Raw genomic sequence first — 15,168 nt, forward strand, 5'->3', positions numbered from 1 at the left:
CTTTGGGAAGTGTACCAGATACTTCCATAGATTGTAATATTCTTATGGTTCCTTTTCTTGTGCGTATTGATAACGTATCCTCACAATTGCTGCTTATTTGTGATCTCTGCCCGCACCATACCATGAAATCTATATTTCCTAACACTACTAATGTGATATGCACTCGTAATGTGAAACAGTGAGGCCCGGGCCGCCCAAGCGGAATGTGGGCACTTACCTGCTCCACCACAGGGCCGGCCCTGAATTGTACTTTTGGACCAACCTTTTGCCTGAACTTGGGAAGACGTGGGCCTGTTTGGATTATTCGTGAAGGTGATTAGTAATAACATCATGGACGGTAACATTTTCCGTTCGTTCATGGGTTTAGGACTGATCATGTTCTCTTCGTAGTATTCCTCTTCACCTATTTGGAATGGTCTGCCTTTCTGTAGCATCTGTAAGCATTTGGAGGTGATTTTCCATCCTTGGAAGTTCACCTTCTGTAAACTCTTTCCGCCCCCAAAGCTTTATGACATCATTCTGGACCCCTTTTTGGATTTTTGATTTGAGGTGAATTTATAGCCATGACCCTGCATTAGAACGTACTATAACTTCCAGATTCACGTCCTCATTGCTTTAGACTTCTGTGTAGCTTACATCATCTTCACCAGTGTAAGACTAATCACAGGCCCTCACCACACACTTGTGCCTAATCTTCTCTTTCACCCTCCGTCACCGCCCCTCTTTGCCTCTGGGAGCCCGCATACAAATGTTCAGTGCCACCTGTTGGTTAGTGCTTGCTTTTTCTTCTCCTTGTAAGTGAGATTCTATGGTATTTGAATTTCTCCCTGGGGCTTGTTACACTTCCCCTAAAACCCTCACAGCCATTCTGGTGGTCACAAATGGCTGGATTGCATCATTTGTTCCGGCTGAGTGGTATACCATTGTGTGGCTATAGCCCATCTTCCTTCTCCAATCATCCCTTGCTGGACACCAGGGTGCTTTCCAAGTCTTGGATATCAGGAGTAAGACTGTGGTGAACACAGCCATGCACATGTCTTTATGCGGTAGTCTTTCTGACTGTTTTGGATAAGCAAGCGGCAGATTAATAGCTGGGTCATACGGGACATGGATACTTAAACTTCTGAGGCAGTTCCACACCTTTGGCATCGTGGCTGCACCGGGTTACACTCCCACCAGCAGTGCAGGAGGCTTCCCTTCTCTCCACCTCCTCTCTGACACTTGTTATTTCCTGTCTGCTTCCTTCTAGCCATGCTGACCACAGTGAGCTGCCATGGCCTTGCAGTTTGGATTTGCATTTTCCTGAGACTTCATGATGGTGAACAAGTTTTCATGCACCTACTGGCCCTCTTTCTGTCTTCTTCGGAGAAATCTCTGCTTCCATCTTTTGACCAGGTTTTCATTGGCTTGTTTTTTTTCTTGTGGAGACGTGCGAGTTGATTGTATCTTTGGGCTTTTCACCCCTTGTCCGATGTGTGGTTTGCAAACCTCCTCTCCCAATTGTTGTGGTGTCTTAGTATTCAGTTGATGGTTTCCTTGAGTGGGCAGAAGTGTGTGCATTTGATGTGGTCCCGTTTGTTTCTTGTTTCCTTTGTTGCCCTTGCCCAGTCAGACATGCTTCTTCCAAATAGGCGGCTCAGACAGATGGCAAAGAGCACTCTGCCTAGGTCTTCTCCTACAAGGTTCACGGTTTCAAGTCTGCCATTCAAGGCTTTAATCCATTTCAGGTGGTGTGTGTGCCAGGTGTAACATCATGGTGTACTCTCGTTGTGTTCCATGTGGCTGTGCAGGCTTCCCAGCACCGTTTATTGTAGAGACTCTCCTTCCTCCGCTGTCTCCACTTGGCTCCCTGGGCCAAAATGGGCTGTCCATGTAAGTTTGAGTTGGGCTCTGGGCTCTCAATTGTTTTGCATGGGTCTTCATGCCTGTTTTGGGGCCCAGACTGTGCCGTTTCGGTACCTCGCGCTTCGTCCTCTATGTTGAAATCAGAAATTGTGACACGTGCTGCTTTGTTCGTTTTCCTGAGGATTCCTTTGCCTAGTCAGGGTCTCGTGTTGCTGGCTAGAAACTTTAGGATTCTCTCTTCTTCTCTGTGGCAAATACTGCTGCAACTTTGACTGGGATTGCATGGAATCCAGAGATTCCTTACTGCGGTATGAACCTTTCAAGTGTGTTAATCCTTCCATTCCTAGATCCCTCGATATCTTTTTTTTTCTTGTGTCTTCTTGAGTTTCTTTCCCCAAAGGTTTGCTAGTTTTTGAATTAACATAGAATTCACCTGTTTTGCTAAGGTTATTCACAGAGATCCTATTCTTCGTAATGGCAAGCTCCTGTTTTTTTGTTTTTTTTTTCCTTAGCTTCAGTTTTTCTATTCTTTGCAACTTTTAATTGGTTTTGTTTTGGCACAAGTGCATTGCTGTGCTCACATCTGCTGGCAATGCTCCTGTATTTGCTGTGGAAGTCTGGCCCTGTCCAACGTCCCTTCCCATCTGCCTCTACTCTACCTCGGACGCCTGCACCAGAACAACTGAAGCAGTGGTGAGGAGGCCCAAACCGAGGATTCCACCCAGCCCATACTGGGCCACAGACCCAGAAGGTGCGGACCTCACCACTGCACCACCGGCCGGCCACTTACATGTTCAGTGGCAACGTGCAGTTGAGTGCAACGGGAGTTAAATATACTAGTGAGCCCAACTCTAGCACTGTGTAGATGAGGCTAGGTTGTTTTTCGGGTCCATTGTGATGTCAGAGGATTTGTCATAATTGTGTCTCTGAGGTCCAGCATGCTTCCTGGATACAGGTTTCAGAGCCTGCTTGGAGCAGTCTCATAACTCACCCTTCCCAGTTAGCCCATGCTTGACCTTCGCTGCCGTTTTTTGGCTTGTGAATTTCTCTGACTTTCAAACGTTCCAGCAGAGTCTGTCTAAAGACGGACATCATCTTTCATTGTGGATAATTCAGGTGTGATTTCTGTTCACCTTCCATTTTCTGGGTCCTCTTTTTCTTTTCCATAGTATACTCGTCATGGTCTTTCTCAGCTATCTCCCTTAGACATGCTTATCAGTCCGTTCTCCTTCATTCCGAGGGATTAGTTTGTATTTCGTTAATCGCTGTATGTTCTCTAGGGTGAGGTGTGAGTGCTTTCGTGACTCTTGGTTGTTGTCCTTGAATTTGCACCGGTCACTTGTAGGACTCTTGGCTACCCTAGCCAAGGTCAAACTAAGCACTGAGAACACGTGGTCATGTGGGTTGGTTTGACATCCTGAGATCAGAAACTCCAAATTCGAGGTGGTCCTGGCAACCCCCTTCACGGACACAATGTTTCCAAGACAACTTAGACAAATCGGATGAATTCCACTCTCCAGGAAAGATATTTTTCTGTCTCTTTTCCGGATTTGGGAAGTTTCGAACTTGACCCCTGATCCTTGAACGTTCCCCTAGATTCCGTCCAGATACGGGCTTACTTAATTTTTATAGGGTGTGCCATTTGTTTGCCCTACATCCTCTACCCTGGCCTGTTTATTTTTCTTGAAACACAACTGTAAAGTTCTAATTTTCGTGCAACTTCCTTACATGTGGTGTCAAAACACATAATCAATAATCCTTCTACGGCAAGAGGTAGGGGGAGAGAATTTCGATGGAGGCAAACAGAGCACACTAGCCTGGGAGGGCAGCCTTCACGAAGGAACGAAGCCCTGTGGAAGAGGGTGCTTTTCAGCACCCTTGTAGAGCACTTCCAAACAAAGAGACATACCCCAAGCGTGACAGGGCTCCATTCCTTCAAGGCTTCCAAGACATCTCTTGGGACACATTACCATGTGCCCAGTGGGCCCACGTGACACCAGAGCTTCGGAAAAAGAGACTGACCTTCAAAGAATGCTATGGGCCTTGGAAAGGAGGCATCGATTCTTCTCTTCAATGTCCTCAAGACATCTTTCTTGACTTTGCATTATGCTTAAGGCACAAGGGCACTGTAGGTGTGATGAACGCCAAGTCCGGCCACTTGTTTCCAATGAAGTTGCAAGCTTGAATCAGCATGACCTCCCCATAGACTTGAATAGATGACAATGTTCTCCTCTCCGTGCCTGTCCCTCTATTCTCACTTGTGGCCTAGGGTTCCTTTCTTATCCCTTGCATCAGACTCTGTTTTATCTCTTCTAGTTTCTGTGCCTGCTTTCTGTTTGCCAAACCTGTTTCTGGGTATCTGTCCCTTTAATAGCCTAGCCTAGGCCAATCCTCAGACTGTAACCATGCGGCCACCCTGGGGGACATGTTCACCGTGATGTCATAAGCGACCTCAAAATTCGAAGTTGTCCTGACAACCTCCGTGCACACAGAGTTTCACAGCCATCTCAGACCAGTCTGACTCCTCACCCTGTCTAGGTAGGATAGTTTTCCTTTTTCTGCAATTGTTGTCAGTTTCTATCTTTCTCCTTGAACTTCGAAAGGGCTCCTACATTCTCTCTAGACACTGGTTTCACTCCTGTAAGATTATCCTGGGTTTTATCTCTTATATCTTGGGTAGATGGCAAAATGGGTGGACCTTACCCAGAAAAAGTCCTGGACTCCCTCACAAGTTGAAGTTGCCCAGGGAATGTTCTGATGCACAATGATGGTGTCATCTCGTGGCACTCTGCCAATTCCACCTTGGCAGGTCACAAGTTTTCCTTCCTTCTGCCTTTGGGAAGTGTACCAGATACTTCCATAGATTGTAATATTCTTATGGTTCCTTTTCTTGTGCGTATTGATAACATATCCTCACAATTGCTGCTTATTTGTGATCTCTGCCCGCACCATACCATGAAATCTATATTTCCTAACACTACTAATGTGATATGCACTCGTAATGTGAAACAGTGAGGCCCGGGCCGCCCAAGCGGAATGTGGGCACTTACCTGCTCCACCACAGGGCCGGCCCTGAATTGTACTTTTGGACCAACCTTTTGCCTGAACTTGGGAAGACGTGGGCCTGTTTGGATTATTCGTGAAGGTGATTAGTAATAACATCATGGACGGTAACATTTTCCGTTCGTTCATGGGTTTAGGACTGATCATGTTCTCTTCGTAGTATTCCTCTTCACCTATTTGGAATGGTCTGCCTTTCTGTAGCATCTGTAAGCATTTGGAGGTGATTTTCCATCCTTGGAAGTTCACCTTCTGTAAACTCTTTCCGCCCCCAAAGCTTTATGACATCATTCTGGACCCCTTTTTGGATTTTTGATTTGAGGTGAATTTATAGCCATGACCCTGCATTAGAACGTACTATAACTTCCAGATTCACATCCTCATTGCTTTAGACTTCTGTGTAGCTTACATCATCTTCACCAGTGTAAGACTAATCACAGGCCCTCACCACACACTTGTGCCTAATCTTCTCTTTCACCCTCCGTCACCGCCCCTCTTTGCCTCTGGGAGCCCGCATACAAATGTTCAGTGCCACCTGTTGGTTAGTGCTTGCTTTTTCTTCTCCTTGCAAGTGAGATTCTATGGTATTTGAATTTCTCCCTGGGGCTTGTTACACTTCCCCTAAAACCCTCACAGCCATTCTGGTGGTCACAAATGGCTGGACTGCATCATTTGTTCCGGCTGAGTGGTATACCATTGTGTGGCTATAGCCCATCTTCCTTCTCCAATCATCCCTTGCTGGACACCAGGGTGCTTTCCAAGTCTTGGATATCCGGAGTAAGACTGTGGTGAACACAGCCATGCACATGTCTTTATGCGGTAGTCTTTCTGACTGTTTTGGATAAGCAAGCGGCAGATTAATAGCTGGGTCATACGGGACATGGATACTTAAACTTCTGAGGCAGTTCCACACCTTTGGCATCGTGGCTGCACCGGGTTACACTCCCACCAGCAGTGCAGGAGGCTTCCCTTCTCTCCACCTCCTCTCTGACACTTGTTATTTCCTGTCTGCTTCCTTCTAGCCATGCTGACCACAGTGAGCTGCCATGGCCTTGCAGTTTGGATTTGCATTTTCCTGAGACTTCATGATGGTGAACAAGTTTTCATGCACCTACTGGCCCTCTTTCTGTCTTCTTCGGAGAAATCTCTGCTTCCATCTTTTGACCAGGTTTTCATTGGCTTGTTTTTTTTCTTGTGGAGACGTGCGAGTTGATTGTATGTTTGGGCTTTTCACCCCTTGTCCGATGTGTGGTTTGCAAACATCCTCTCCCAATTGTTGTGGTGTCTTAGTATTCAGTTGATGGTTTCCTTGAGTGGGCAGAAGTGTGTGCATTTGATGTGGTCCCGTTTGTTTCTTGTTTCCTTTGTTGCCCTTGCCCAGTCAGACATGCTTCTTCCAAATAGGCGGCTCAGACAGATGGCAAAGAGCACTCTGCCTAGGTCTTCTCCTACAAGGTTCACGGTTTCAAGTCTGCCATTCAAGGCTTTAATCCATTTCAGGTGGTGTGTGTGCCAGGTGTAACATCATGGTGTACTCTCGTTGTGTTCCATGTGGCTGTGCAGGCTTCCCAGCACCGTTTATTGTAGAGACTCTCCTTTCTCCGCTGTCTCCACTTGGCTCCCTGGTCCAAAATGGGCTGTCCATGTAAGTTTGAGTTGGGCTCTGGGCTCTCAATTGTTTTGCATGGGTCTTCATGCCTGTTTTGGGGCCCAGACTGTGCCGTTTCGGTACCTAGCGCTTCGTCCTCTATGTTGAAATCAGAAATTGTGACACGTGCTGCTTTGTTCGTTTTCCTGAGGATTCCTTTGCCTAGTCAGGGTCTCGTGTTGCTGGCTAGAAACTTTAGGATTCTCTCTTCTTCTCTGTGGCAAATACTCCTGCAACTTTGACTGGGATTGCATGGAATCCAGAGATTCCTTACTGCGGTATGAACCTTTCAAGTGTGTTAATCCTTCCATTCCTAGATCCCTCGATATCTTTTTTTTTCTTGTGTCTTCTTGAGTTTCTTTCCCCAAAGGTTTGCTAGTTTTTGAATTAACATAGAATTCACCTGTTTTGCTAAGGTTATTCACAGAGATCCTATTCTTCGTAATGGCAAGCTCCTGTTTTTTTGTTTTTTTTTTTCCTTAGCTTCAGTTTTTCTATTCTTTGCAACTTTTAATTGGTTTTGTTTTGGCACAAGTGCATTGCTGTGCTCACATCTGCTGGCAATGCTCCTGTATTTGCTGTGGAAGTCTGGCCCTGTCCAACGTCCCTTCCCATCTGCCTCTACTCTACCTCGGACGCCTGCACCAGAACAACTGAAGCAGTGGTGAGGAGGCCCAAACCGAGGATTCCACCCAGCCCATACTGGGCCACAGACCCAGAAGGTGCGGACCTCACCACTGCACCACCGGCCGGCCACTTACATGTTCAGTGGCAACGTGCAGTTGAGTGCAACGGGAGTTAAATATACTAGTGAGCCCAACTCTAGCACTGTGTAGATGAGGCTAGGTTGTTTTTCGGGTCCATTGTGATGTCAGAGGATTTGTCATAATTGTGTCTCTGAGGTCCAGCATGCTTCCTGGATACAGGTTTCAGAGCCTGCTTGGAGCAGTCTCATAACTCACCCTTCCCAGTTAGCCCATGCTTGACCTTCGCTGCCGTTTTTTGGCTTGAGAATTTCTCTGACTTTCAAACGTTCCAGCAGAGTCTGTCTAAAGACGGACATCATCTTTCATTGTGGATAATTCAGGTGTGATTTCTGTTCACCTTCCATTTTCTGGGTCCTCTTTTTCTTTTCCATAGTATACTCGTCATGGTCTTTCTCAGCTATCTCCCTTAGACATGCTTATCAGTCCGTTCTCCTTCATTCCGAGGGATTAGTTTGTATTTCGTTAATCGCTGTATGTTCTCTAGGGTGAGGTGTGAGTGCTTTCGTGACTCTTGGTTGTTGTCCTTGAATTTGCACCGGTCACTTGTAGGACTCTTGGCTACCCTAGCCAAGGTCAAACTAAGCACTGAGAACACGTGGTCATGTGGGTTGGTTTGACATCCTGAGATCAGAAACTCCAAATTCGAGGTGGTCCTGGCAACCCCCTTCACGGACACAATGTTTCCAAGACAACTTAGACAAATCGGATGAATTCCACTCTCCAGGAAAGATATTTTTCTGTCTCTTTTCCGGATTTGGGAAGTTTCGAACTTGACCCCTGATCCTTGAACGTTCCCCTAGATTCCGTCCAGATACGGGCTTACTTAATTTTTATAGGGTGTGCCATTTGTTTGCCCTACATCCTCTACCCTGGCCTGTTTATTTTTCTTGAAACACAACTGTAAAGTTCTAATTTTCGTGCAACTTCCTTACATGTGGTGTCAAAACACATAATCAATAATCCTTCTACGGCAAGAGGTAGGGGGAGAGAATTTCGATGGAGGCAAACAGAGCACACTAGCCTGGGAGGGCAGCCTTCACGAAGGAACGAAGCCCTGTGGAAGAGGGTGCTTTTCAGCACCCTTGTAGAGCACTTCCAAACAAAGAGACATACCCCAAGCGTGACAGGGCTCCATTCCTTCAAGGCTTCCAAGACATCTCTTGGGACACATTACCATGTGCCCAGTGGGCCCACGTGACACCAGAGCTTCGGAAAAAGAGACTGACCTTCAAAGAATGCTATGGGCCTTGGAAAGGAGGCATCGATTCTTCTCTTCAATGTCCTCAAGACATCTTTCTTGACTTTGCATTATGCTTAAGGCACAAGGGCACTGTAGGTGTGATGAACGCCAAGTCCGGCCACTTGTTTCCAATGAAGTTGCAAGCTTGAATCAGCATGACCTCCCCATAGACTTGAATAGATGACAATGTTCTCCTCTCCGTGCCTGTCCCTCTATTCTCACTTGTGGCCTAGGGTTCCTTTCTTATCCCTTGCATCAGACTCTGTTTTATCTCTTCTAGTTTCTGTGCCTGCTTTCTGTTTGCCAAACCTGTTTCTGGGTATCTGTCCCTTTAATAGCCTAGCCTAGGCCAATCCTCAGACTGTAACCATGCGGCCACCCTGGGGGACATGTTCACCGTGATGTCATAAGCGACCTCAAAATTCGAAGTTGTCCTGACAACCTCCGTGCACACAGAGTTTCACAGCCATCTCAGACCAGTCTGACTCCTCACCCTGTCTAGGTAGGATAGTTTTCCTTTTTCTGCAATTGTTGTCAGTTTCTATCTTTCTCCTTGAACTTCGAAAGGGCTCCTACATTCTCTCTAGACACTGGTTTCACTCCTGTAAGATTATCCTGGGTTTTATCTCTTATATCTTGGGTAGATGGCAAAATGGGTGGACCTTACCCAGAAAAAGTCCTGGACTCCCTCACAAGTTGAAGTTGCCCAGGGAATGTTCTGATGCACAATGATGGTGTCATCTCGTGGCACTCTGCCAATTCCACCTTGGCAGGTCACAAGTTTTCCTTCCTTCTGCCTTTGGGAAGTGTACCAGATACTTCCATAGATTGTAATATTCTTATGGTTCCTTTTCTTGTGCGTATTGATAACGTATCCTCACAATTGCTGCTTATTTGTGATCTCTGCCCGCACCATACCATGAAATCTATATTTCCTAACACTACTAATGTGATATGCACTCGTAATGTGAAACAGTGAGGCCCGGGCCGCCCAAGTGGAATGTGGGCACTTACCTGCTCCACCACAGGGCCGGCCCTGAATTGTACTTTTGGACCAACCTTTTGCCTGAACTTGGGAAGACGTGGGCCTGTTTGGATTATTCGTGAAGGTGATTAGTAATAACATCATGGACGGTAACATTTTCCGTTCGTTCATGGGTTTAGGACTGATCATGTTCTCTTCGTAGTATTCCTCTTCACCTATTTGGAATGGTCTGCCTTTCTGTAGCATCTGTAAGCATTTGGAGGTGATTTTCCATCCTTGGAAGTTCACCTTCTGTAAACTCTTTCCGCCCCCAAAGCTTTATGACATCATTCTGGACCCCTTTTTGGATTTTTGATTTGAGGTGAATTTATAGCCATGACCCTGCATTAGAACGTACTATAACTTCCAGATTCACATCCTCATTGCTTTAGACTTCTGTGTAGCTTACATCATCTTCACCAGTGTAAGACTAATCACAGGCCCTCACCACACACTTGTGCCTAATCTTCTCTTTCACCCTCCGTCACCGCCCCTCTTTGCCTCTGGGAGCCCGCATACAAATGTTCAGTGCCACCTGTTGGTTAGTGCTTGCTTTTTCTTCTCCTTGCAAGTGAGATTCTATGGTATTTGAATTTCTCCCTGGGGCTTGTTACACTTCCCCTAAAACCCTCACAGCCATTCTGGTGGTCACAAATGGCTGGACTGCATCATTTGTTCCGGCTGAGTGGTATACCATTGTGTGGCTATAGCCCATCTTCCTTCTCCAATCATCCCTTGCTGGACACCAGGGTGCTTTCCAAGTCTTGGATATCCGGAGTAAGACTGTGGTGAACACAGCCATGCACATGTCTTTATGCGGTAGTCTTTCTGACTGTTTTGGATAAGCAAGCGGCAGATTAATAGCTGGGTCATACGGGACATGGATACTTAAACTTCTGAGGCAGTTCCACACCTTTGGCATCGTGGCTGCACCGGGTTACACTCCCACCAGCAGTGCAGGAGGCTTCCCTTCTCTCCACCTCCTCTCTGACACTTGTTATTTCCTGTCTGCTTCCTTCTAGCCATGCTGACCACAGTGAGCTGCCATGGCCTTGCAGTTTGGATTTGCATTTTCCTGAGACTTCATGATGGTGAACAAGTTTTCATGCACCTACTGGCCCTCTTTCTGTCTTCTTCGGAGAAATCTCTGCTTCCATCTTTTGACCAGGTTTTCATTGGCTTGTTTTTTTTCTTGTGGAGACGTGCGAGTTGATTGTATCTTTGGGCTTTTCACCCCTTGTCCGATGTGTGGTTTGCAAACCTCCTCTCCCAATTGTTGTGGTGTCTTAGTATTCAGTTGATGGTTTCCTTGAGTGGGCAGAAGTGTGTGCATTTGATGTGGTCCCGTTTGTTTCTTGTTTCCTTTGTTGCCCTTGCCCAGTCAGACATGCTTCTTCCAAATAGGCGGCTCAGACAGATGGCAAAGAGCACTCTGCCTAGGTCTTCTCCTACAAGGTTCACGGTTTCAAGTCTGCCATTCAAGGCTTTAATCCATTTCAGGTGGTGTGTGTGCCAGGTGTAACATCATGGTGTACTCTCGTTGTGTTCCATGTGGCTGTGCAGGCTTCCCAGCACCGTTTATTGTAGAGACTCTCCTTCCTCCGCTGTCTCCACTTGGCTCCCTGGGCCAAAATGGGCTGTCCATGTAAGTTTGAGTTGGGCTCTGGGCTCTCAATTGTTTTGCATGGGTCTTCATGCCTGTTTTGGGGCCCAGACTGTGCCGTTTCGGTACCTCGCGCTTCGTCCTCTATGTTGAAATCAGAAATTGTGACACGTGCTGCTTTGTTCGTTTTCCTGAGGATTCCTTTGCCTAGTCAGGGTCTCGTGTTGCTGGCTAGAAACTTTAGGATTCTCTCTTCTTCTCTGTGGCAAATACTCCTGCAACTTTGACTGGGATTGCATGGAATCCAGAGATTCCTTACTGCGGTATGAACCTTTCAAGTGTGTTAATCCTTCCATTCCTAGATCCCTCGATATCTTTTTTTTTCTTGTGTCTTCTTGAGTTTCTTTCCCCAAAGGTTTGCTAGTTTTTGAATTAACATAGAATTCACCTGTTTTGCTAAGGTTATTCACAGAGATCCTATTCTTCGTAATGGCAAGCTCCTGTTTTTTTGTTTTTTTTTTCCTTAGCTTCAGTTTTTCTATTCTTTGCAACTTTTAATTGGTTTTGTTTTGGCACAAGTGCATTGCTGTGCTCACATCTGCTGGCAATGCTCCTGTATTTGCTGTGGAAGTCTGGCCCTGTCCAACGTCCCTTCCCATCTGCCTCTACTCTACCTCGGACGCCTGCACCAGAACAACTGAAGCAGTGGTGAGGAGGCCCAAACCGAGGATTCCACCCAGCCCATACTGGGCCACAGACCCAGAAGGTGCGGACCTCACCACTGCACCACCGGCCGGCCACTTACATGTTCAGTGGCAACGTGCAGTTGAGTGCAACGGGAGTTAAATATACTAGTGAGCCCAACTCTAGCACTGTGTAGATGAGGCTAGGTTGTTTTTCGGGTCCATTGTGATGTCAGAGGATTTGTCATAATTGTGTCTCTGAGGTCCAGCATGCTTCCTGGATACAGGTTTCAGAGCCTGCTTGGAGCAGTCTCATAACTCACCCTTCCCAGTTAGCCCATGCTTGACCTTCGCTGCCGTTTTTTGGCTTGAGAATTTCTCTGACTTTCAAACGTTCCAGCAGAGTCTGTCTAAAGACGGACATCATCTTTCATTGTGGATAATTCAGGTGTGATTTCTGTTCACCTTCCATTTTCTGGGTCCTCTTTTTCTTTTCCATAGTATACTCGTCATGGTCTTTCTCAGCTATCTCCCTTAGACATGCTTATCAGTCCGTTCTCCTTCATTCCGAGGGATTAGTTTGTATTTCTTTAATCGCTGTATGTTCTCTAGGGTGAGGTGTGAGTGCTTTCGTGACTCTTGGTTGTTGTCCTTGAATTTGCACCGGTCACTTGTAGGACTCTTGGCTACCCTAGCCAAGGTCAAACTAAGCACTGAGAACACGTGGTCATGTGGGTTGGTTTGACATCCTGAGATCAGAAACTCCAAATTCGAGGTGGTCCTGGCAACCCCCTTCACGGACACAATGTTTCCAAGACAACTTAGACAAATCGGATGAATTCCACTCTCCAGGAAAGATATTTTTCTGTCTCTTTTCCGGATTTGGGAAGTTTCGAACTTGACCCCTGATCCTTGAACGTTCCCCTAGATTCCGTCCAGATACGGGCTTACTTAATTTTTATAGGGTGTGCCATTTGTTTGCCCTACATCCTCTACCCTGGCCTGTTTATTTTTCTTGAAACACAACTGTAAAGTTCTAATTTTCGTGCAACTTCCTTACATGTGGTGTCAAAACACATAATCAATAATCCTTCTACGGCAAGAGGTAGGGGGAGAGAATTTCGATGGAGGCAAACAGAGCACACTAGCCTGGGAGGGCAGCCTTCACGAAGGAACGAAGCCCTGTGGAAGAGGGTGCTTTTCAGCACCCTTGTAGAGCACTTCCAAACAAAGAGACATACCCCAAGCGTGACAGGGCTCCATTCCTTCAAGGCTTCCAAGACATCTCTTGGGACACATTACCATGTGCCCAGTGGGCCCACGTGACACCAGAGCTTCGGAAAAAGAGACTGACCTGCAAAGAATGCTATGGGCCTTGGAAAGGAGGCATCGATTCTTCTCTTCAATGTCCTCAAGACATCTTTCTTGACTTTGCATTATGCTTAAGGCACAAGGGCACTGTAGGTGTGATGAACGCCAAGTCCGGCCACTTGTTTCCAATGAAGTTGCAAGCTTGAATCAGCATGACCTCCCCATAGACTTGAATAGATGACAATGTTCTCCTCTCCGTGCCTGTCCCTCTATTCTCACTTGTGGCCTAGGGTTCCTTTCTTATCCCTTGCATCAGACTCTGTTTTATCTCTTCTAGTTTCTGTGCCTGCTTTCTGTTTGCCAAACCTGTTTCTGGGTATCTGTCCCTTTAATAGCCTAGCCTAGGCCAATCCTCAGACTGTAACCATGCGGCCACCCTGGGGGACATGTTCACCGTGATGTCATAAGCGACCTCAAAATTCGAAGTTGTCCTGACAACCTCCGTGCACACAGAGTTTCACAGCCATCTCAGACCAGTCTGACTCCTCACCCTGTCTAGGTAGGATAGTTTTCCTTTTTCTGCAATTGTTGTCAGTTTCTATCTTTCTCCTTGAACTTCGAAAGGGCTCCTACATTCTCTCTAGACACTGGTTTCACTCCTGTAAGATTATCCTGGGTTTTATCTCTTATATCTTGGGTAGATGGCAAAATGGGTGGACCTTACCCAGAAAAAGTCCTGGACTCCCTCACAAGTTGAAGTTGCCCAGGGAATGTTCTGATGCACAATGATGGTGTCATCTCGTGGCACTCTGCCAATTCCACCTTGGCAGGTCACAAGTTTTCCTTCCTTCTGCCTTTGGGAAGTGTACCAGATACTTCCATAGATTGTAATATTCTTATGGTTCCTTTTCTTGTGCGTATTGATAACGTATCCTCACAATTGCTGCTTATTTGTGATCTCTGCCCGCACCATACCATGAAATCTATATTTCCTAACACTACTAATGTGATATGCACTCGTAATGTGAAACAGTGAGGCCCGGGCCGCCCAAGCGGAATGTGGGCACTTACCTGCTCCACCACAGGGCCGGCCCTGAATTGTACTTTTGGACCAACCTTTTGCCTGAACTTGGGAAGACGTGGGCCTGTTTGGATTATTCGTGAAGGTGATTAGTAATAACATCATGGACGGTAACATTTTCCGTTCGTTCATGGGTTTAGGACTGATCATGTTCTCTTCGTAGTATTCCTCTTCACCTATTTGGAATGGTCTGCCTTTCTGTAGCATCTGTAAGCATTTGGAGGTGATTTTCCATCCTTGGAAGTTCACCTTCTGTAAACTCTTTCCGCCCCCAAAGCTTTATGACATCATTCTGGACCCCTTTTTGGATTTTTGATTTGAGGTGAATTTATAGCCATGACCCTGCATTAGAACGTACTATAACTTCCAGATTCACATCCTCATTGCTTTAGACTTCTGTGTAGCTTACATCATCTTCACCAGTGTAAGACTAATCACAGGCCCTCACCACACACTTGTGCCTAATCTTCTCTTTCACCCTCCGTCACCGCCCCTCTTTGCCTCTGGGAGCCCGCATACAAATGTTCAGTGCCACCTGTTGGTTAGTGCTTGCTTTTTCTTCTCCTTGCAAGTGAGATTCTATGGTATTTGAATTTCTCCCTGGGGCTTGTTACACTTCCCCTAAAACCCTCACAGCCATTCTGGTGGTCACAAATGGCTGGACTGCATCATTTGTTCCGGCTGAGTGGTATACCATTGTGTGGCTATAGCCCATCTTCCTTCTCCAATCATCCCTTGCTGGACACCAGGGTGCTTTCCAAGTCTTGGATATCCGGAGTAAGACTGTGGTGAACACAGCCATGCACATGTCTTTATGCGGTAGTCTTTCTGACTGTTTTGGATAAGCAAGCGGCAGATTAATAGCTGGGTCATACGGGACATGGATACTTAAACTTCTGAGGCAGT

This window comes from Equus asinus, chromosome 29 (genome assembly GCF_041296235.1).
Source record: "Equus asinus isolate D_3611 breed Donkey chromosome 29, EquAss-T2T_v2, whole genome shotgun sequence".
In the NCBI taxonomy this organism is placed as follows: Eukaryota; Metazoa; Chordata; class Mammalia; order Perissodactyla; family Equidae; genus Equus; species Equus asinus.